The 24,091-nt window shown below is 42.5% G+C and overlaps 1 pseudogene; it reads left to right on the forward strand.

Moving 5' to 3' along the window:
- LOC127411098 (mitochondrial 2-oxodicarboxylate carrier-like) overlaps positions 1-24,091 on the forward strand; it is a 113,229-nt pseudogene that overhangs the window by 59,996 nt on the left and 29,142 nt on the right.

The following is a 24,091-nucleotide window of genomic DNA, read 5'->3' on the forward strand; positions in this document are numbered from 1 at the left end:
TAAGATAAATAGTAACTGCAATAATGTGCTTGAGGTAATCACTAAAGACTGAAATCACATAAAAAGAAAGACAATGTTGACTGTATGTACTGAATATGGCCTTGAGTTCTGGTATATAAAATAAAAATAAGGATATAAGTCCAAGAATGTCCATTCCTTGCTCTCAAGTTCATTGAGTCCAAGTTACATTAAATATGAGCCTGTTTATGTGGAATGAATGAGACTTGGCACAAAAACTATTTGCATCGAGCATAAAGTGAGTATTTGTCAGTCTCTAAGAAAAGTTTACATACCTGAACAAAAGTGAAATACACTCAGTTCATTTGTGGGGTTTAATGCTAAATATAACCCATTGCTAAAAAGTAAGCAATATATTTTCACTGTCCAGGAATGAAACAATAAAAGTTAATACTGTGATAATGTGGCATTTATCACAATATAATGATAATAATTGTTTTCTACTGTCACTGATAGTTGTGATCAGTATTGTAATACTCGAGATCGGTCTTGGTCTCGAGACCACTTTTTGAAGGTCTTGGTCTTGTCTTGGTTTCAGACAAAGAGGACTCGGGATTTTATTTAGAGACCAGTCAAGACCACAACTGCGGGGATATCACTAAATTGCCTGTGTATTGTCTGATTTATTTGTTAACATCATTACTGTGCTTGGATGTAAAACTTCCTGCTTCAAATGCAAGCAATAGCCTAACTTGATTCATTTCTACTTTGAACTTTTTGTTACTGTTAATGGCTGTCACCCCTCCCTGCTCCCCTTCACACGCACTCCAGGAAAATGAATGCGGGAGACAGGAGAAGAAACTGTGGCTGTCTGAGAGATGTCAGACAAATCTTCTGTAATACAATTTGGCTACCTAAACCAGTATTTCCCAACCACTGTGCCCACTAGTCTGCTGTGAAATATTGTCAGGTGTGCCATGGAAAATTATCAAATTCCTCAAAATAAATAAATACCGTTTTTACGGAATTTTAGGGAAGGCATAGAGACGATAAAAGAGTTTTAAAGTTGCCAATTCCGTATATTTTCCATCACAAAGTATTTTATGCAACCAGTTTAAATATTTTGTCCATCATAACATTATTGTTCTAACAAACTCTAGTCCGCTGTCAAACACAACTCCTCATATGCCCACAAAATGATGCTTCAGCATCACACTTGTAGTAATTTAGGGCCTCGTGTATTCAGATAGAAGACAAAGGCAGGCCTAACACAGTCGTAAAACCTAACTCAGGCCCACATACCAAGTCATACATTTTACTGATAAAAATTGCGCCAAAATCAAACAAAGGGAGTCCAAAAAAGACTACAAATCCCATGAAGCCTTGTTCACTAAAGGACAAACTCTCAACTCCTATTGGATGAGGCACACGACAGAACGCATCTCAACCATGACATCATCAGGAATAGAAATACCTCTGAAATGCTTCCGGGATTTGCTTCCAGCAACTTTGCTCACCGTGTGTAGACGCAGCTCATTGCTGCTCTCAGGTGTAGCCTCGTGGCACAAGGAAGTAACGTACGACTTGAAACTGTTGCCATACAATCTGCATCTCGCTGGACGAGTTGAGATTACTCTGTGTTCCACCGAACACTCTAACAGATCCGAAGGAGACCGCTGAGCAATCCGCATATTCATCCGTTTGCCTGCAGAAGTGAAGAGAGAAAAGATTTCTCTTCCATCTTCAATCAAGTCGACGTCACTGATTTCTCCGCCAGCCCGCCGAGAATCAGCAGCCGTACTGCCCGCCGACAGACCGAGGAAACGGCCTCCCGTCATCACCCGAGCCTCGAGGAACCGAGTCTGAGTTAAAGGATGGATGAACACACATTCTGCATCCTCATGCGATTCAAATAAGAGGTTTACGTCTGGGCAGAGATAGAATATTATAGTGTGTTATTCTTGTGTATCAAGGTTATTGCTTGTACAGTTTACGGACCGCCATGTCCACTCATTATTTATACTCAGGTTATTAATTATCACGAATTTGATTTGCTGTATTGTAGTCCAACCACATTGGACTGTTGTGCATTTCTGCCATCGCGGGTGAGACCGGCAAACTAAGTTTATCCATTAAAGAATCAAAGACCGCGGGATGGTTTATGAGCCATCCACCGCGTCTCTGAATGATAAACTAACAGCTGCTTTCTCTCCCACGATCGCGAAACTGGCTTTGGGGCCGTGACTTAATTCTCTCTCTCTCTCGTACTAACCACACACACACACGCGACCCCTCACAAACATACTCGCACACATTTTTGGCTAGTTGAAAGCTTCGTGATAAAGCTCAGCTTTGTCCCTAAGCTATCGTACAAGCGGATACATGTGGTAACTGGTAGACGCCATTGACCGGTTTCTCTCCACCCACATTCATGGCCATATTCTCTGGCTGAAAGTCTCGCGTGACATACTCTCCACGAGAGTCACGTCCGCCATTTTGTGACCACGATGTGCCTTGAGACCTATTCTATAGAATAGAAATGCCAGGTCCGACCAAGGGCTGAAAGTCTGATGGCACTGTGGCGTGACGGTCACACGCCGGGTGCTGTGGTGCCATGCCCACCTCGGGACTTGAGTCTGTAGCCAGTGCTGAAGCAGTCTCATTTGCATCAACCTGAGGGGGAGAAGTGCCGCCGAGGATGGCATTTGTCCCAGGAGCCTCTAAAATTTTTTCACTGGCACCGCTACCTTCTGCCTGAAGGTCTTTGGTCATAAGACATGCACTGAGAGTGACCGAGTCCAACTCCATACCAAGAAAAGAGATGCTCTGCACAGGGGAGAGCTTGCTCTTCTCAGAGTTGACCTGAAGCCCGAGTCGGTCGAGGTGCTGAAGCACAAGGTCCCTGTGTGCACACAATAGATCTCGTGAGTGAGCTAGGATTAGCCAGTCGTCGAGATAATTGAGAATGCAAATGCCCTTCTCCCTCAGCAGGGCCAGGGCAGCCTCTGCAACCTTAGTAAAGATGCGAGGGGACAAGGACAGACCAAAGGGGAGGACCTTGCACTGGTATGCTCATCCCTCGAAGGCAAACCGAAGAAAGGGTCTGTGTCAAGGAAGGATTGATATGTGAAAGTACACGTCCTTCAGGGCGATGGCCACAAACCAATCCTGATGTCGTACTGACGCCAGGACACGCTTCTACGTTAACATCTTGAACAGAAGCCTGTGTATGGCTTTGTTCAAAGCACGCAGATCCAAGATTGGGCGCGACCCTCCCCCTCTCTTGGGCACGATAAAATAAGGGCTGTAAAAGTCCTTGCGCAACTGTCTTGTGCTACGGTCACGGGCTCTATTGCTCCCTTTGCCAGAAGGGTGGCAACCTCCGCCCAGAGGATGGAGGCACCCTCGCCCGCACCGTAGTGGAGAGGATGCCACTGAACCTGGGCGGGCGTCTGGCAAACTGGATCATGTAGCCAAGGCAAATCGTCCTGATGAGCCACAGAGAGGTGCTGGAGAGCGCTAACCAGGCCTCCAGATTCCGTGCCAGCAGCACCTAGGGGAGGAATGGACTTACCGTGCCCGTGCAGGGTGGTTCGCAGCAAGGCAGAGCAGGTGCCCCACCTGAAAGACAGCCCAGGGGGGACAGCACTGCAGGGGAACGGGTCTGGCGAGAAGCAGATGGAGCACGGGACTTCGGAGGCCTGAAGGCAGCCGAATCGTGCCACGGCAAGATGTGCTTAATCGCCTCGGTCTGCTTCCTCACCGTCGAGAACTGATGGGCGAAATCCTCGACGGTGTCACCAAAAATCCCCACTTGGAAGATGGGTGCATCGTGAAAGCGGACTTTCTCAGCATCACACATCTCCGCAAGGTTGAGCCACAGGTGCTGCTCTTGGACCACAAGAGTGGACATCGTCCGGCCCAGGGTGCACGCCATGACTTTCGTCACCCGTAAGGCGAGGTCAGTCTCAGTATGCAGTTCCTGCATCAGCCCTGGGTCGGTTCTGCCCTCGTGCAGATCTTTCAGCAACCTTGGCCTGGTGGACCTGCAGGATGGCCATGGCATGCAGGGCAGAAGCGGCTTGACTCGCGGCCTTGTAAGCCTTCATCGTTAATGAGGAAGGGAACTTACAGGCCTTGGAAGGGAGCCTTGGTCGGTCGTGCCAGGTGGCTGCACCCTGCGGGCATAAATGCACCGCTACGGTGCGCTCTTGCTGGTGGAGCTCGACATATCCCTTAGCCGCTCCACCGTCAAGGGTAGTTAGGATGGACGAGCCTGCGAAACGTGTACGGGCAGAAAAAGGTGCCTTCCACGACTTCGTTAGCTCCACGTGCACTTCCAGGAAGAAAGCCCAGAACCAATCATCCAGCCGCAAATGCTCAGGGCAGGGTGCAGAGTTCCACTTCAGCCTGATGTTCGCAGCCGCCAGGCAAGCACGGCTGCCATCTCAGTGTCAGCCTCATCCTGTGCTCTACCGCCCGTGAGCGGGAGCTCAGAAGATTCGACCACTTCCGACAGCAGAAGCCCACCCTCCGATGCTGCAACCGAAAGCTCATCCTCATCGCGAGCCTTGAACGACACATTAAAACCACCCTAAGGCGGACCACCTGTATCGCTCGACAGCTCATCCAGATAGAAAGAGCGTGCTATGTTCTGATGGATATGTTCTCACAATGAGAACATAACCCTTCCACGAAAGCTGCCTCAGCATGCTAGCACCCCAAGCACTCGAGACAGATTTCATGGCTGTTCAGAGGGGAGAGATAACGGCCACATCCAGTAACGCAAACGCGGAAGGACATCTTTAAAAAGACACCAAGTGTTTGCGCGAGCTCTTTTAGAAGGAAATATACTCTTTTGAATATACTCTTTTAGCACCTGCGGACTCAGCCGCCGACCGTGCGAGGGTGTCCGCTGATATGCGCCGTAAAATCCAGCAGCGTAAGCGAAAGGTGAGAGGATGAACACAATCATGCATTCAGCTCTGAAGAAAAAATCTGAATGAGTGGTGCACGCCATCTCCTTTTATACCCGTATGTCCGGGGGCAGAGAGTGGCATGCAAATTCCACTCGCCAGTTCTCATTGGCCTTTTCTATTTTAAGCAAAGGTGATTGGGGCTCTCAAGATCAAACCCCTAGTGTCACTACATCAACACAACGTCGAGTGAGTGACAGACAGGGAACCCTTAAAACACTTATACAGGTGTTTCCAAATGCCCAATATAATGGTGACAACTCAGTTTCAGGAATTTATTTTCTTTCTTTTTAACAGTGTAGTAACCAGTAAAGCCCAGTCTATACACCCTTTTGTGGTTCATATATATATAATGTACCTTGGCATCTTATGCTGTCATTCCACCAACAGAGGCTGGGACACAAAACTGTGCAATAGCACTTGTTGACTGGAGTGCCTGTTCTTTGGCCTGATGCCCCTTGCTTTTTATATATCTGTTCACATCCGTAACACCTTGATGGGTACAGGAATTCTCCTGTCTGCACACAGAGCACCAACAGTAGGAGCTGGTTGTGCCTATGATAATGAATGGCCATTTGGTTGACCACTCACTTTTAAAAGTACACTTATAGGTGGCTGCTCCACTAAAAGCGTTTTGCTTTTTCCCTATTTCTACTGCATCCTCCACTGTTTCCTCCACTGTCTCCTCCACTGTTTCCTCCATTGTCTCCTCCACTACCTCCTCCACTCTTTCCTCTACTGTCTCCTCTGACCTGGCAACTTGTTTGGAAGTGGGCTGACCCTTCGCTTCCCAGAATGAAAATATCTTTCTGTGTCTTCTCTGACATCTTTGAAACAGACAAAATGTATGCTTAACATTTGCATAACTTTTGATTGCCTGGGCATCTAGAACTAGAGAGGGGTAACATTTCTGGGGAAATTGTGAAGTGTGCTTGCAGCCACCCCAGCTGTCCATAGTCTCCAGCTGTGTACTGATATCAGCTTAGGGACACAGGGTTCCTACTACCAGAACACACACAGCTAGCTAGCTAACTCATATGTTCCCCAAGACTCAATTATTGTTTTCTGACATGATACAGTATCTTACAACGATGCCAGAAGAACACATGCAATTCTGGTGTTGACAGGACAAGGCAACACATGAACACGGCTATTGCTACAGCAGTGGCTAGCTAGCTAGCGCACTGGTGGTAGATATTTTGCCACAAAATCTTTGAAGTTGAATATTTCATAAAACACAAATTTTGAAACTTTCATGTAAATCGAATGATCAAAAATTTGGTGGTTACCTACCATTTTACCTTCAGCTTCAGTTGAAAGACAGCATTCAGCTCACAGTAGCCCCTTTTAAACAGCCTATTCAAGCGGGAATGTTGCACCATTATCCCAGTGATTCTTCCGGCTTCAACTCCACTCCAACTACATGTAACATGTAGGATGTTGCGCATGAGCGTTCACGTAACGTGCGTGCGGAAAGGATCTCCCGGCACCAAGCAAGCGCAAGTGAAGACAAGTGAGGAAATGTATACGTAGGAAAAAAAAAAGAAGCAATTTAACTTTTTTGGGATTCTCAGCGTGAGAAATACGAGGTGTGGCATGTGAGCTTGTGAACTGGTTGATATGCATGAGTCTCACGGTCAAAGCGTGAGACTTGGCACCTATGCATATTAGCTACCTATGTATTTACAGTTTTTTGGGGTGCTAGTTTCAGTTGCTTGCCAGCTATTTGCCACCTAGCTAAGTGTGCAAACTACCTAATTTAGTTAACATATATTGAGGGATGTAGCTAATGCAGTGTCAACTTTGTGAGAGATTGAGGGGACAGGGCATGTAATTGTTGTAACTGTGACAAATTGTTGTGCCCAAGTTACATTTTTGCTTGTGATAAACAATGACAATACAGGCTACACAAAGCTATGTAGCTAATGTATATAAAGTTACGTTACATCAACGTTAGCTAATGTCAGCTCCGACATAAACACTACACGCCGCGGTAATGCTCCCTCACTTGGGTGAGAGAGCTAGAGATGTGACAGCAGAGAGTGGAGACCGAGTAATGCGCCTCTACTTATATGAAAAATTTACATTTCAAATAGGCTGCTTTGCTTATGTTTGGCATTCTTTGTTCTATTTTCTAAATTTAGCTATGTGGTTAGCAAATTGCACACATTTATACATGGCTTGTTGTTGGTTCAAAAACAGCAAAAAATCCCCTGATGGAGGGAACGAGACGTTGTGTCAATGTAGTGACACTAGGGGTCACTATTGGAAGCCCCGAACACCTCTGCTTTTTGAAAAAAGGCCGATGGGAATTGGCGAGTGTAATTTGCATGCCACTCCCCCGGACATACAGGTATAAAAGGAACTGGTATGCAACCACTCATTCAGGTTTTGTGCTGAGGAGCTGAGACAAGGTCCCGGCCATTTCAGTGGGTAGTTCAGCATTGTAGCAAGAGGGACACAAAGTCTTGTTCCCTCCATCAGGGAACGGAGGTTACGAAAGTAACCAGGACGTTCCCTATCTGTCACTCACTCAACGTTGTGTCGATGTAGTGACACTAGGGGTCCCTATAAAAAATGCCACAAGTAGCTGAACTGTGTTACGTGGACTGGCGGTGCGAGACGGGCAGACCGCTGTGTGCCTCATAGCCAGCGCACCAGGCTGTCACGTAACCTCCCCCAACGCTCTTATGAGCGTCGAACAGTCCTTCAGGAACAAGTCGACTGCCCAACAAATAGGGACAGGATAGCCCAGCCATGGCCTCTTTTCCTCTTTTTTCTCCCCAAAAAGAGTGGAATTTGTTAACCGACTGGGGGCCATAAATGTCTACATCGGGGAGGTGTCACTCCCAAGGGGAAGACACCACGGAGACCACACCCTGCCCAGAGAAGGGGAGCGTATTTCGAGTGGAAATATGTCACATGGTCTTACCAAGTCTTGTCAGAAGTATGTCATGTGGAGAAGTCGCATGGTAGGTCCTAACTGAGGGGGAGGAGTTTCTACAAGCATGGTGACCGGGGCAGAGTGGCCGCTGCCCAAGGAAGACGCAGTTTGCGTGGGCCAGTCCAGGAGCCGGCGGCTGTGTGCCCATTGCATACAGCGCCCCAGCCCATCTTGGAGGCATCTGTCATAACCACGACATGCCTGGAGACCTGCTCTAGGGGAACCTCTGCCTGTAGAAATGCTAGGTCGTTCCAAGGGCTGAAGAGGCGGTGACAGATCGGCGTGTTCGACCATGTGATGTGTCCTGTGGCGCCATGCCCATCTCGGGACTCGAGTCTCAAGCCAGTGCTGAAGCGATCTCATATGCATCAACCCGAGCTGTGTGGCAACCGCAGAGGATGCCATATGCCCCAGGAGCCTCTGAAAAAGTTTCAGTGGAACCACTGTCTTCTGTCTGAACACCTTCAGACAGTTCAGCACGGGTGGCATCTGCTTCCTGCGGTGGGCTTCGCTGGGGCCGGGCTGCGGGGGTGGGCTGTGGCGGAGCCGGTGCTGCAGGAGGATGCCCTTGGTGACAAGCAGACGGGGTACGGGATCCTGAGCCGTGCCAGGGCAGGATGTGTTGAATGGCCTCCTTCTGCTGCTTCACCGCCGAGAACTGCTGGGCAAAGTCCTCGACGGTGTTGCCGAAAAGGCCAACCTGGGAGATGGGGGTGTCAAGGAACTGTGCCTTGTTGGCCTCTCTCATCTCGACCAGGTTGAGACAAAGGTGGCACTCCTGGACAACCAGGGTGGACATCGCCTCCCCAAGAGACCGCGCCATGACCTTCGTCGCCCGGAGAGCGAGGTCGGTCACCGAGCGCAGTTCCTGCATCAATCCCGGGTCAGAACTACCCTCGTGCCGCTCTTTTAGTGCCTTGGCTTGGTGAACTTGCAGGAGAGCCATGGCGTGCAGGGCGGAGGCGGCTTGTCTAGCGGCACCATAGGCCTCAGCCATCAAGGATGATATAATCCTACAGGCCCTGGACAGGAGCTTCGGGCACCCATGCCAGGTGGCGGCGCTCTGCGGGCACAAGTGCACCATGAGCTCCTTACCCACCTGGGGGATCACCGAATACCCCTTGGCCGCCCCACCATCGAGGGTAGTGAGAGCGGGGAAGCTGAAAGTACAGGATCGGGCAGTAAAAGGTGCCCCCCACGATCTTGTCAGCTCCTCATGCACTTCCGGGAAGAAAGGGACCGGGGCCCAGGAACCAATCATCGAGCCGCGAGGGTTCAGGGGAGAGTGGAGGGTTCCACTCTAGCCTGACACTCGCGGCTGCCCAGGAAAGCATGTCCATCATCTCTGCGTCGGCCTGAGAATGGGCGACCACACCCGAAGTAGGGAGCCCAGCCGAGGCATCCGCATCAGAGTGGACGAGCCCGCTCTCCGATGCTGCGCTCGATAACTCATCGTCTTCCCAGGCTCCTAATAAGAGGTCGAACTCACTGTGAGAGGAGCCGGTGGTCTCATCCGGGAACCCGACCAGGGCAAGCGAGCGTGCTGGGGAATGAGAGGTCCTTGGGGGTTCGGTGGGTCGGTGGGAGGTGCTCCCATTGAGGTCCCCAAATCGCCCCCAGTGCTAACCGGCATGGCCTCATACCCGTAGGTAGAAGGACCGAGGCAGGGAGCCGCTGGGGTGGCTTGCTTTCTTATGAATGCAAGCCGCGACCGTAACATTGCCATGGTCATGTTCTCGCAATGAGGACAAGACCCATCTTCGAACGATGTCTCCACGTGGACAGCGCCCAGACATGTAAGACAGCGATCGTGGCCGTCAGAAGCGGAGAGATAACAACCACAACCAGGAATAACACACAAACAGAAATTCATCTTTAAAAAGATGTTTCCGTGTGTGCCACTCTTTTAGAAAGAAAATATACTCTTTTAGAATATACTCTTTTGCTCTGCCGAAGCGCCCAGGGGCGTTCTCTGCACTCCACGGGTGCAGAGGGGGAGAAGCCGCTGAAATGCGCCATAAATCCAGCAGTTTTAGGTGAACGGTAAAGAGAACTGAGTTTGAATTGAATTCAGTGCACTGAATGCAACCGCTCGGCTCCGAAGAGACAATCTGAATGAGTGGTTGCATACCAGCTCCTTTAATACCCGTATGTCCGGGGGAGTGGCATGCAAATTCCACTCGCCAATTCCCACTGGCCTTTTTTCAAGAAGCAGAGGTGTTCGGGGCTCCCAAGAGTGACCCCTAGTGTCACTACATCGACACAACGTCGAGTGAGTGACAGATAGGGAACTTACTATATTGTTTAAGAAAAGACAGAGAAAAGTGAAGACTTAAGTACTGAATAATTGTTTGATATATTCTATACTTAGTGATGGTTTCTAGGGGAAGAGTCATCCAGAAACCTGATGCGATACTTGCACAAAAATTTTATTGTTTTAGGTGGATGGTAAAACTTGGAAAAAGAGTGTTGAATAAAGATGGTTAAGTTGATTTCAGCTCCTTAGTGTTTGTTTGTATTTGTTTGCTCATAGAAAACAAAGAAAAATTCACACACATAAAATTCACCTCTGCAATGCCTTTTGATTATTTCTCATGGTACACTGATACACACACACACACACACACACACACACACACACACATGTTTTCTGTGGGTGTTTTTATGGGAATGTGGATCTTTCAGATCAATTTGAGGAGTGCCTATGGTTTGCATGTTCCACATTTTATTGTGGTGTCATGCAGTGTGGGACTCGCACTGGTCTGGTCTTGGTCTTGACTCGGTCTTGCCCTGCCTTGGTCTTGGTCTTGATTTGGTCTTAACCCCTCAAAGTCTTGGTCTTGTCTCTGTCTCAATACACTCTGGTCTTGGTCTTGACTTGGTCTCGGTTTAGATGGTCTTGACTACAACACTGGTTGTGATAGACGGTACCATTCTTTTCACTCTGCTGGCTGCTATGGCTTTTTATGTTGCTTGTACTCAGTCAAAGACCAATGGTATCAACAGCTGGATGTCTATCTGTAATGCCTGTTCTGGACACATGACCTAAAAGCTTGTACATCTTGATCAGTGAGTTTATTTTTGCTAAACGAGAACAATTAATTCCCTGAGTGAAAAAATACCTATAGGCTATGTGTAACCAAACCAACAAAAAATGTGTCAAGTTACCACAATGCAGTTTACGCTCTGTGAATTGCCCTTGCAGATACATGCAGATTACTGGATTTACCCTTAAAGTGACTCTTTATGTTAACCTGAAAGCGAGATACGAAACTGGGCCAAATGATTTCAAGGCTATTACTATTGCTCCTTCTTGTTAGAGGTTTTAAGGTCTGCTACAGACTTGAATGATACCTCAAATCATGCAGTATATTGAAGATAGGTGTGATATAACTTTTCTATGGATCGGACTTACAATTTTTTTTTGCTTGCCGGACAATAAAATGACCAAAATAAAAACAAATGCCACAGACTTACTTAAAGGATGGACCCAAGCCATATTTAGGGAACAGAATACAGTATCATTGGCTACGTTCACACAGTCAGTGTTTGGGAATGACAACCGTATTTACTTGCAGGTGTGATTCTTGAAATGTCCCGTTCATACAACAGCTTACAGTAGTGGTTGGAAAACTGTCTGTATGAATGAACAGCCGATGGCAAGCCTGTATTTTAACACCTGTGACCATAGTAACAGTGACTAAAGTAGATTTGGTGACGCCCATAACACCAGCATGTCTTTTCACAATTGCCACAGCGTTATTAAATTAAATGAGCCCAATCAAGGTGCAAGTTCATCTATCAGATCATAATTAACCAACAGCAGCTTTGAATGCTTTTTAACCGAGTGCAGATTGCAGCTTTTGTGTCGTGTGGCTCGTGCCACAGCGGCTGGATCTTTGGATGATACAGCTTATTTCCCCGTCTCCGTGAGTTAAAGAAACCCCACCTGAAACACAAAAGACACGTTCAAGTACAGTTCAGCGTGGCTCTCACTGTACATGACGTGACTAAGAACTAGCTGTCCAGTACGGTTTGCCGAGAATGTGGTTGTGAGACCTGAAAATGTGAAGGTGTCAGTTCGGTTATAAAATGCGGTTGTCACTCTCATAAATAACCAAACTGTGTGTGAACGTAACTGTATTAAGCACTCAAATACAGGACTGACAACTGTATTCTGCTGCTGTGTGAACATGGCCATACAGACTTTAGCGTGGGCTCTTTTGACCAGTAAGGAAACCACCCACAACACCCTAACATTGTTGCGGTTGGTTTTGCATGGACAGGCCATCTTTGACATTTTCTTTTTCTTCAGAAAATGTACAAATATATTTGATGTATGAAGTGTAACAGCATTTAGAAAAAAAAAAAATAACATTTATAGGCCTTGTGCTGGCTGTGTGACCTCCTGTTGATGTGACTGCCATTGCACATTATGACCTGGTTTTAAACAGATCTGCTGGAAGGAGGTGTCACAAACAGCCAAATGAATTACATTACAAACATACTAAATAAAGCAAAAATGCCCCAGTGAGCTGAAATGACCCATTTTAGAGAAGCAGTAAAGTGCCTGATGAAAAATCATTTGTCTCCAGCATCTGTCAGATGCTTCACAGCATCTGTGACCCACTCCTTCACATTTTAGTTTTGCAGCAGTCGTATTCCTACCAGGCAGGGGGTGAGAAGCGTAAATGGAGAGTTGTAATTCAGAGACTCATGTTTCTCGCTGAAGAACCAACGAGTGGAGTATTGATGACCACAATCTGCACTGTCCTGACTGTTTGTGTAACAGCCTGCCAGTCTCCTGCTGTCTAAGGAGTCTCCACCATCCTGAGCCAGCTATTTCCTTACTTCAAAGCAGCTGTTAAAATACTTAGTAGGACTATCCTGACTCTCCTAATCTGATATTACCAGCTCAGATTGGTATATTAGGCTCAGACTGATAAAACCATAAAGGCTAATTTATACTTTCTGGGCGAACAGGCTTTGCTTAGTTCGCCTACAAATGATGACGAAGTGTAGTGACAGTTTTGCTCTGCCAGAAAATTTTGTTTGTGATATTTCTCTTGTTCGCATACATCTCTGAAATTCTTGACCTAGAAGAACTCAGCTGGTTGAAGAGCATTAATGATTAGTTAAAACTAATCGTGGGTGTGTTTTGGATGTGACAATTTTATTTACAATCATGCGTGCCAGCTGAGGAGTTGTTACCTATAGGTTACTGTCATTAAAATGGATAACTTTGAGGCCCGTCTCTCAGAGATTGTGCAGAAGTATACTTTTTTATTTGATTCACATCACAAACTCCACAAAGACAGCGTGGCCATGACATGGCGAGGTGTCCAAGTCACATCAGCTACATACTGGGGTACTTCAGGGCTCAGTGCTTGCCCCACTTCTCTTCTCTATATATACAACATCACTGGGACCCACCATTGAAGCACATGGGTTCTCTTACCACTGCTACACCGATGACACACAGCTCTACTTGACTTTCCAGCCCGATGACTCCACGGTGACTGCTCGAATCTCAGCCTGTTTGGCAGACATCTCGGCTTGGATGAAGGAACACCACCTGCAACTCAACCTAGCAAACACTGAGCTCCTTGTCTTTCCAGCCAACACTGCTGTAGAGCACAACATTACAGTTCAGCTAGGTTCATCTACAATAACATCTTCCAAAACGGTCAGAAATCTAGGGGTTACCATCGACAACCAACTTCATTTCACCGACCACATCTCAAAAACAGCCTGATCATGCTGCACGTATCAAGTTCAAGGCTGTGATGCTGGCATACAGAACAGTCACTGGGTCTGCTCCAGCGTACCTACAATCATTCCTACGTTCCCACCAGAAGCCTGCGGTCTGCAAACAAGAGGTGCCTTGTTGTACAAACAGAGAGGCACCAAATCACTTTTCCGGACTTTCGGCTTCACTGTACCTTGATGGTGGAAGACCTTCCCAACTCCATCCGTGGAGCAGACTCTCTGTCATAAAAAAAAAAATAAAAAAACATATCATATTATTATTTTTGCACTCTAACCTCTGTATTGGATAGTATTTTTCTCATGCAATTAAAACTTTTCGTACTGCTGTCTCCTTAAGATTAATCCCTTATGTTGTATTCTTCTTCTTTTTGTAAGTCGCTTTGGGTAAAAGCATCTGCCAAATGAATAAACGCATGGAGAAATATTGTGTGTGTTTTTTTTAAAAAAGTCAGATCAGATAACTTTTCTCCAAAAGTGAAAGGGGCTCCATGACAAGTGTAATAATGTAAAGAAGCGATGCAGCTCTAAAAGAACCGATCCACAGAGAGAAAGACCTGCATTATTGGCATTACTTCCATGCCTGGAACAGTACGTTAAACACAGTGATGTCCAGGAAGAAAAAGTTTGGCTTCTTCCATAGTATAAATCAGCCTTAATCTTGATTCTGTTTTCATTCAACTCACTGAACAAAAGCTGTTATGTGAATTAAAATATTTGTAACAGAGTTAAATTGACCACTTTTTTAAAACTTTTATGAAGCTTTTGCATCCTCCTTGAAGCATGAAGGCTCTACTTCCCATTTATTGTGCACAGAAAACCCCATTACATTTTCAAATACATTTGTTTTGTTTTTTATGGAAGAAAAAGTCAATTTGGCTTTTGGAACTTTTTGTAGGTTTGTAATGACATGAGAGTAACTAAATTACAGAATTTTAAATTTTGTGTGAACTTTTTCTTGAATAATAGCACTGACCAGAGTAGGTATTTCAGATGTGCTTGAAATCTCTTGGCAAAGTGAGGCACAAAGATTTCTATGTTTTCACAAAAGATCAGCCAGAGGTTGCCAACCTGAGACCCAACCTGTGGTTTGTGAGGTTAAACCTTGTCCAACAGGTCCTCTTAAGGGAGAACCTCTTTCTTTGTCCCCCCTTGGACAGTTTCATTACCCCAAGACACAGTGGGTCCAGTGGGCCTGTGGTGCCACTGAAACCCAAGCTCTACTAACCTAGACAGAGACCTGGAAGCATGCGGTGTCACAAGCGTCATGACTTTATCTCTTCCCCTTTGCCCCATCTTCCATCACTTTATCTGGACTTTATCTCTTTGCCTCCAAAGGTTTATGTTTATGGACCACCTAAAGCCATGGACACAGCGGTATTAGCTTGCCTGAACAAGCATCAAATCAGTGGAAAGCAGCTATGCATGTCTGCTGTGAATCAAGAACTTTTTAAGAGAGAAATTTTCCCTGAGGTTTTCCAAAAGCTTCACATTTCATAAATTTTACATTTAGATCCACCATGCCACTTAAGCATCAATTATATTTAATTTGCAATAGAGTTAGATTATGTACAATCCAATCAGATTACTTTAGTTACACAGTAGTACTTAAGATTCATGAGTAGCATGGTTATGGAGGTCTTATATTAAAAACGATTGGTCCGCTTCTACTCTGAGTTTGATTAGATGTCGGCTCTGCCATGTTGGAGCATTTAGATTAGAGAAGTTCAACTTTATGTACAATTGCAATGGACATCTGCCATCTTTATGATCCTGCTCATTAAAATTTACTGGCTGTAAAAAATAGATTTCCTTTTAATGGTGTCTTCTGGATTCTCTTATGTGCCACTGATTGTGTGTTAAAGAAGCCTTGCTCGTGTGCATGCTTTGCTTCTAATTTTTTTCTTTTCAATTTAGCTCTTAATGGAGGTGTTGTTCACAGGCATCATACAGAAAACATATTAATGATTGTTAACATGGCTAAGAATTAAAGACAGTCTGAGAATTTAAATAAAAAAAAAAAAAATCATGACTTGTAAAAACATTGGTAAATAATTCAGTCGATTAAGAACTTAGATATTGTGAATACTGGATGTTTTTCATTGAAATTATTTTTGTTGGAGAACACATCATCGTTCAATGGTTGATTGCAAGCAAATATACTTTTCAATGAGAACAACTGGTAGCTCTATACAACAAGGTTCTATTTGTTAACATTAGGTAATGGAATCTGTATCATGAACCAAAAGTTAGCAATAACATTTGACAACATTTAATAATCTTGGCTAATGTTAATTTATCAAAATACTATTGTTCATTGTGTGTTTATGATAGTTCATATTGTATTAACTCAAACAACCTTTAATATATACAATGTATATTTGTACTGTATATGTAAAAATTAGCATTTATCAAGATGAATAGCTGTAATGGTGTTGTACAATTGTGCTAACTTGTGTAAGAGTTACTGAATAATTTACAATTGAAATATTGTAAATATTCATTCTCAATATTGCATCTTCATCATACTCGCCTTTACATATACCACAGAAGATTTGATTAATATTGAAACTGACTGGAAACCTAGATGGCCAACATCAAATGTCAATTGTCGGATGCCAAGTGCCAATTTTTTCCACAAGTACAATCACAGAAAGAAAGTCCTGCAAAAGCTATAAATGGTGCATACACAGTATCAGGGTTGGGGAGTAACGGAATACATGTAACAGGAGTATTTAAAATACAAAATATAAGTAACTATATTCCACTACAGTTACAATTTAAATCATTGGTAATTAGAATACATTTACATTCAAACAGTATTTTGATTTCATTTAATATTTAGTCCTTTCAGATGGAAAACATTTATACAAATAAATGATGTGATCCAAAGTGCATTTGAACAGCGGTGAAACACTTTCTTATGATGTGTTACATTCATACAAGCAGACAGAGAAGTACGTTTGAAGTAAGTTTGGAGCAGAAGAAATAAAAATAAACCTTGTGAAAATTGTCAACTTTACGCTATTTCTAGCCATTTTACATGCACATGTTACCAGGCACGATCATGTTTTTTTATCAAGAAAATTCACGTTGGATCATAATTTCTGTTTTTCTAGTAAGACCTTTCATATTAGGGCAAAAATCATATTCTTGATAATAATTTTTTTATTGTTTTTCTGTAAAAATATCTAAAAATCCTTAAAACAAGATCAGTTTGATTTATCTTGTTTTAGAAACAACACTGCATACGATATTTAGGTTTTTCAGAGAATGTATTTTTAACGTGTATTTTGTCTAACTGTACTGGCAGAGTTTTTATAGTCAAAACAAGTGAAAAAATCTTCCAGTGCTGAAGAAGTAATCCAAAGTATTTAGAATACGTTACTGACCTTGAGTAATCTAACAGAATACGTTACAAATTACATTTTACAGCATGTATTCTGTAATCTGTAGTGGAATACATTTCAAAAGTAACCCTCCCAACCCTGCACAGTATATGCAGGATGTTTTTTCACTCATCGGACCTTGTTTACCATGACATTGATTTTTCTAGTCATAAAAATAATAATGCAATTCCCACCCCACATTTCTTTGGGGAATACACCTATATTTAATAAGGGGAATTTAAGAGACCTTTTTAGAAGTTTGGTCTGCCCCTTTAAAGGCAAACCCATCAAACTCAAGCCTTTTGATCAACCTAGTAACCTCCCGCCCTTCCCACAGGGCTTTTTTTTTTTTTTTTTCATCATTATTAAGCCTCAAACCATCAGCTTGTCTTCCAGAGGGGCACATTCCCCCGTATCAAACCCGATGCTGGCCTATTACATATGGGGTCTGAGGAGGGACGAGGTCCTAGCACTTGGCCTGGACCTCAAACACTTTACTCCTGTCTATAAAAATACAAAGAGGAGGTGTTCTCCTGCTCGTTATTCTCATTTACCTTCCTGTCTGAGTGCTTAGTGTTCACTATTTTACAGGGGTTTTGGGGTCAGGTGGGGATGGTAGGGTTATATACCCCCTGGTGCTCATTTCACCCATAGAAGCTCCACTTTGGCCGTACCTTCACCCTCACCTGGCCGTTCATGATGGTGCTATGGTCCTATAAAAACAGGGTATATGAGTTTAGAGGCAGTTTTTGATGAACTCAGTGATATCATCACCTGTAAGTATATCTTTCCTTTCTGGGTTTAGTGTGAGAGGGATTCTGAGAGTTTGAAACCTTTAACAAAGCCCTTGCGCTTTCCCCAGTTCCTCTGTTTGTAGACTTTATGACCGGGAGCTTGGCTTCAAAGCCAGCTGAATCAGCCCTTTCCTCCTTTTCTGAGGTCTGTGATCCCTCTCCATATCTGTCTCACTGTCTATCTAAAGGTGCTCTCCTAAACTTCTGGATAGGGGAATCCATATTAAGACAAAAAAAAAACGCACCTTATCTAGAGCTCTTTTTGTTTCCATGGCCTCTCTTTTCTTCTCAGCTTTGTCCCTAGGCTTATTCTACTGCCAAGAGCTCCTCACGTCTTCCCCATTATCCTCTACTCCCTGGGCTTTGCCGTTGGGTCCAAGGCTTTTATGGTAGGGTAGTCAAGGGGCATGAGGAAATGAGGTGACCCCAGGGTCAGCCATGGAGTCAGGCAACTGAGAGTGGACTATGGCCCTGCCACCTCTGGGTTAGTGCTGCCTGGGCAATCCCAAAGTACCACAGAACATTGAAACAATGGGCAATGGTTGGACAAACTGCCTTCGTTTCTTTACTTTGCTCTCAAGTGCCTTCAATTAAGGCAGATTTAAATTTGTTTACAAGCTCCACTGGTCTTAAATCTTTAGTTCTTTGCCCCCATCCTTTTGCATGCCACCGTCCCTACATTCCCCCTCACTTGACTGCCTTCCATTTCAGAGTCCCTCTTTTCTTCTTTCTCTTTATTATGGTGTTGGACGTTCATTTATGATGCTATTTTAACTGTTTCTTAGGCACAAGTTACAAGCTATTTGGGAATCAGCAAAAATGGATGCTGGGGACACCCCTCTAAGATGTTAATCTGTTGGCGATATGAAAGGCTGCTCACCTCAGTAAACCCCCTCATCCAATGGAACCAGGGCACTTTTATGGCCCCATCAGGCACCCGCCTGGATGACTTACTACTGACCTTTTCACCTGGCAGTCAAAGCCATATGAGGAGAACCTTTCTCATTCTCCGTGTTCCCCTCAGAGCTTTCTCCGGGTTCATCCTTTGACACAGGCCAAAGGTTGCTTTATTTATCATTTACCAATACCCAAAAAGATACCCAGCCTGGACAACTGCAAAATGTCCTGGTATGTAGGCCTATAAACAAATTATAGTATTTGTGGTGTCAAAGTACCAAAGGTTCTACAGTTGTTTTGTCCATTTCTTATTGCTAACACATCAATGTTGCATGAACCATATGGGGGTGAAGCAGTAAAACCTTTTTTCCAAACACGTACTCAGCACTGGTACCACGTTAAACATTTACACAGTGCAGGATGCCCTTTATTAGGAAGTTACTAGCTTGTAGTAAGTTGCTGGTCGCTACAAGAACATCTCTTGACCAGTTGTATCGTATAAAAAATTTACACGTAACTGCAGAACTGTTACTTACAGGTTACTAGAATTTTCGCTGCAAAGTTAGCAGCTAGAAGGCCTGGCTACAGGAGATGCTGAGTTAATTGGGAAGGATGGGTTAAGTAAATGTTTGACTTCTCCACTGTGCCAGAGGGACAAGGAAAATCAGTGCAGTCTTGAGGTGAAGGCGGGAAAACAGAAAGATTTGGCTTTTGATAGACGCCTGAGAATTGTGTCTACTCTGTACAAATTAGCCACTGTCCCACATTTTTTCTTGGATGCAGATAATTGATAGCATATGGTGGCCATGCTTTATAATCTCTCACTTTTAACTGTGTTGAGAAATATAGATCAGTGTAAGTGTAGGTTTGATGTTTTCCAGAATCTGTGAACTGGTCATCTTTTATTTATTTTTTTCTTGTGAACATTATTTTGGATGAACGAATGTCTTTTTTCCAAATGTGATGTACAACCATACTTTGCATGTAACGAATTGGCTGTTTTTATAGAGTTAAAAGAACGTGACTTAATGACACAATGTTAAAATGACTCAATGACCAATCTTAAATTAAAAGGCTTGTAATATCATTGAGGTCATGTGTACTTCTGGACTTGTAATATCATTAGTTCATCCATATGTATTTCAAATGTTGCATTCATAAGTATATCACATAGCCTACTTCATGAACATATACAATATTGTTCAAAAGTCTTTTTGTTTCACAAAAGCATTTGTCTTAAGATGGTCATTTATATCTTCAGCTTTAGTGTGTCAAAAGGAAATATAAATTTTAGACTCCCAAACGTTCCTTTTGCAAATAGAATAGAATAGAAGAACAGGGAGCCCTGCAACAGATGGCATGGCCCCCACAGACCCTTTTACTGAACATAGAGTCAGTCTGGGATTACATGAAGAGACAGAAGCAATTAAGCCAAAATAGATAGAAGGACTGTGGTGAATTCTCCAAGAAGCTTTGAAAATCCTATCTGCCAACAACCAAGAAAAACTGTGTCCAGGTGTACCTAGGAGAAATGGTGCTGTTTTGAAGGCAAATGTGTCCACACTTAATATTGATTTAGCTTTTTTATGTTTACTGGACTTTGTATGACATTAAGTGATAAATGAAAACTATTTATGGCATTATTTCTGAAGACATCCTCACTATGCAACATGTTTCACAAGTGCCTAAAACTTTTGCACAGTACTGTACCCTCCAAAAAATACCATGATAACCATGAAACAGACCACAGTTATTGTAACTATAGTAAAACTGGTATCAACCTTTGTTTTCATCAAAAAATAAATTAAACAAAAAGACTGAATGCTTTAAGATTGAAAGAGATCCTATATCAAAGGTGCAAATTTTTTTTGAACACAGAATGTTCTCTTGGACTTAAAGGAATAGTTAACCCAAAAATGAAAATTTGCTGATAATTTACTCACCCTCAGGTCATCCAAGATGTATCTGAGTTTCTTTCTTCATCAAAACAGAATTTAAGACTTTTAGGATTTCATTTCAGGCCTCCTCCTCTAAACAATGCAAGTGAATGTCCTCCTTTTTTTGACGGTCCAAAATGCATATATAGGGTGCATCAGAATAATCCACACAACTCCAGTCGACAAATAAAGTTCTTCTGAACCCAAACGATTGATTATTTTTAGAAACAAAACAATACTTATATACTTTTTAACTACAAATGTTTGCTTCTGTACATCTCTGTGACGTGCGCTCATGAGAGGGATGATGTAAGCTCATTGGTAAGGTCACGCATCACTTGGAGGAGGAGTCAGGAAGCGCGTCATTGTTTACATTGTTTTTTTTTATTATTATTATTTGGAAATTATTTTTTCTTTTATTTATATTGTTTTGAAATAGTTTTGGACTGTTTTGGTTTGTGAATATCGCAAGTTTCTCTTGTAAACAATGACGTGCTTACTGACTCCTGCACGTGATGTGTGACCTTACCAACGAGCTTATGTCATCCCTCTCATGAGTGCACATCACAGAGATGTACGGAAGTGAACATTTGTAGTTAAAAAGTATATAAGTATTGTTTTGTTTCTCAAAACAAATTTGTGGATTATTTTGATGTACCCTAAATATGCATTTTGGACCATCAAAAAATGGAGTACATTCACTTGCATTGTTTAGAGGAGGAGGCCAGAAATGAAGTCCTAAAAGTCTTAAATTCTGTTTTGATGAAGAAAGAAACTCAGATACATCTTGGATGGCCTGAGGGTGAGTAAATTATCAGCAGATTTTCATTTTTTGGGTGAACTATTCCTTTAAACTGACATCTAGGGATGTGGATTCAGCATCATTCAAATGCAGTAGTTTTTAGTTAACAATGCCATCAGGCTTTTGACAGTCAGCCATTGTAAATCAATGAGTGAAAGTGTCCAATAACAGGACTGTTACTAAGATTAAGCGAGCAGTATTCAGCTTGTCATTTGATTCTAAACGTGGTTTTAAATGGGACGCAGTGGGTGGCAGACTTTGCTTGCATTCTTGAAGCCTCTCATGTGGACGAGAAGGGGTGCGAAACATGCCAGTAGAACTGCTTCTTCTCAGATACTGTCTCTGAGGCAATTACTGTAAATATTGTATTAGTTTTTATATAAGTGATTGAACATAAATAAAGTGCCACTAATTTTTTTCATTAAATCTTTTATAACTATAAATACTGTAATAAGCTATTTTTTTATATTAATGTAGACGTCCATGGCACATTTGTATACATAGCACAGTTGTCTGTCTTCCAAACATAAGCTATACTGTATATGTTTCTGTAATCTGTTTTCATCTGGTACACCGTCTTGTCCATTCACAGCTTCACATGAGGCTGTTTTCCTATTTATGCCTCTATAAACGCTCAAAGAATCTATATATACACTACCGGTCAAAAGTTTTGAAACACTTATTCTTTATTATTATTTTTTCTTCACATTTTAGAATAATAGTAAAGTCATCAAAACTATGGAATAACATAAATGGAACTATGGGAATTATGTTGTGACTAAACAAAATCCAAAATAAATCAAAAATATGTTATATTTTAGCATCTTCAAAGTAGTCACCCTTTGCCTAGAATTTGCAGACATGTACTCTTGACATTTTCTCAACCAACTTCTTGAGGTATCACCCTGGGATGTTTTTAAACAGTATTGAAGGAGTTCCCATCTATGTTGGGCACTTATTGGCTGCTTTTCTTTATTATTTGGTCCAAGTCATCAATTTCAAAAACTTTTTTTTTTATTTTTTATTAAATTTTAGTTTTATAACGAAATAAATTAATATGGTGGCACAATTATATTTTTGTCTACAAAACTAATTTCAAACATTTAAGCATACGCCTTCAGATCAAAAGGTTTTTAAGATTATGAGAAACATTTCAGTCAAGTGTTTCAAAACTTTTGACTGGTAGTGTAGGTCAGGAAATTCAGAAATTCAGCTGTTCAGAAACAGCAGTTTATTCACCTACATGTTGTTTTTGACTACACAAAAGCTAAATGTCTTTTGATTGGTTGTGAATAAATGCAGCTCTGATTGGTCAATGACAAGCAGCAGCCACGGAGAGATAAAATACTTTTATCTTGTGCGGTGTGCGCCGCAAGCAGTCATGCACAATAAAGCGGCAGGATTCTCATGAACGAGCTTGGAAAGCAGTACTGCTTCGACTGCTGCCTCCGTTTTGCCGCCTGCCGCCTCTCTCTCTTTGAAAATGAATAGGGAATGCACGATGACCACGTCCCGTGTAAAACCACCTTAACATGGCAGCCCCCATGAGGTGACCCTCTACATGTAGATTAAAACAGCTTTTATAATGTTACTGAAATGACTGGAGTCTTCATCTCATGTGAGTGCTCATGATTTAAACATACAAAATTAGAATTAATTTCTTTAGAAGAAAAAATTACAGTGCATTTTTAATTTAATAAAATTTACAGTCATACAAGTAATTTGTATGTAAATATAAATATTTATGAATCAAGAGATTTGTAAAATAGTGTTTTTTTGTAAATCAAGTCTTTAAACTTTAATTGTGAAACATGACTAAAATTGTGAGAAGTGTCTAATTATCATTATTTCTTTTTTTTATGTTTCAAATCCAGACAGGGAAGTGTGACCCAAATAGTTCAAAAGGCCTTGGAGACTGTTTCAGAATTATATTTCGCAATGAGGTGTAAGTAAAAAAAAAAAAAAAAAAAAAAATATATATATATATATATATATATCTTTTTTTGTTTGTTTTTTTTTTGTTGTTTTTTTTACTTACCCCTCATTGCGAAATATAGTATTTATATATATATATATATATATATATATATATATATATATATATATATACTATAGAATAAAAACTTGAGCAAAAGAAGTGATTTAAAAATAAAAACTTTTCTTTAAGTGCTTGTTTACATATTTTCTAAATGTCAGTGTTCGTCGCAAGTTTTATTTCACCTTGTCTTTAAGTTTTCTCTTTTCTTTCTGTAATCATGTCATCTACTGTTTTAAAGGTTACAGTTAGTGTAAAACAGGCACAGATTTCTGTTGTGTACAGTGAATGCATGGTAACAACATGCAGCTGGTGACAGGGATTGTTAAAGCTTTAGGAAACTTGTACAAAAATCACAAACTTTAATCCCACCTGCCATAGAATTTGTAGTGTGTGTCAATGCAGGGCAAGCAAGTGAAGTCATAGGTTTATATTATGCATTTGGCAGTCACTGGCACAGTGTGTGCCATACTAGCTACCTCTATTCATAGGAAAAGCTCCAACATGACGCAGTGTGTTTGAGGCTGAGATCGATCTCTTTCTGTCTCTTCTTCTCTTTTTCTTTCTATCCCCCACTGATCTGCCCTCTTTCA

The sequence above is a fragment of the Myxocyprinus asiaticus genome, chromosome 20, assembly GCF_019703515.2.
Source record: "Myxocyprinus asiaticus isolate MX2 ecotype Aquarium Trade chromosome 20, UBuf_Myxa_2, whole genome shotgun sequence".
Lineage (NCBI taxonomy): Eukaryota > Metazoa > Chordata > Actinopteri > Cypriniformes > Catostomidae > Myxocyprinus > Myxocyprinus asiaticus.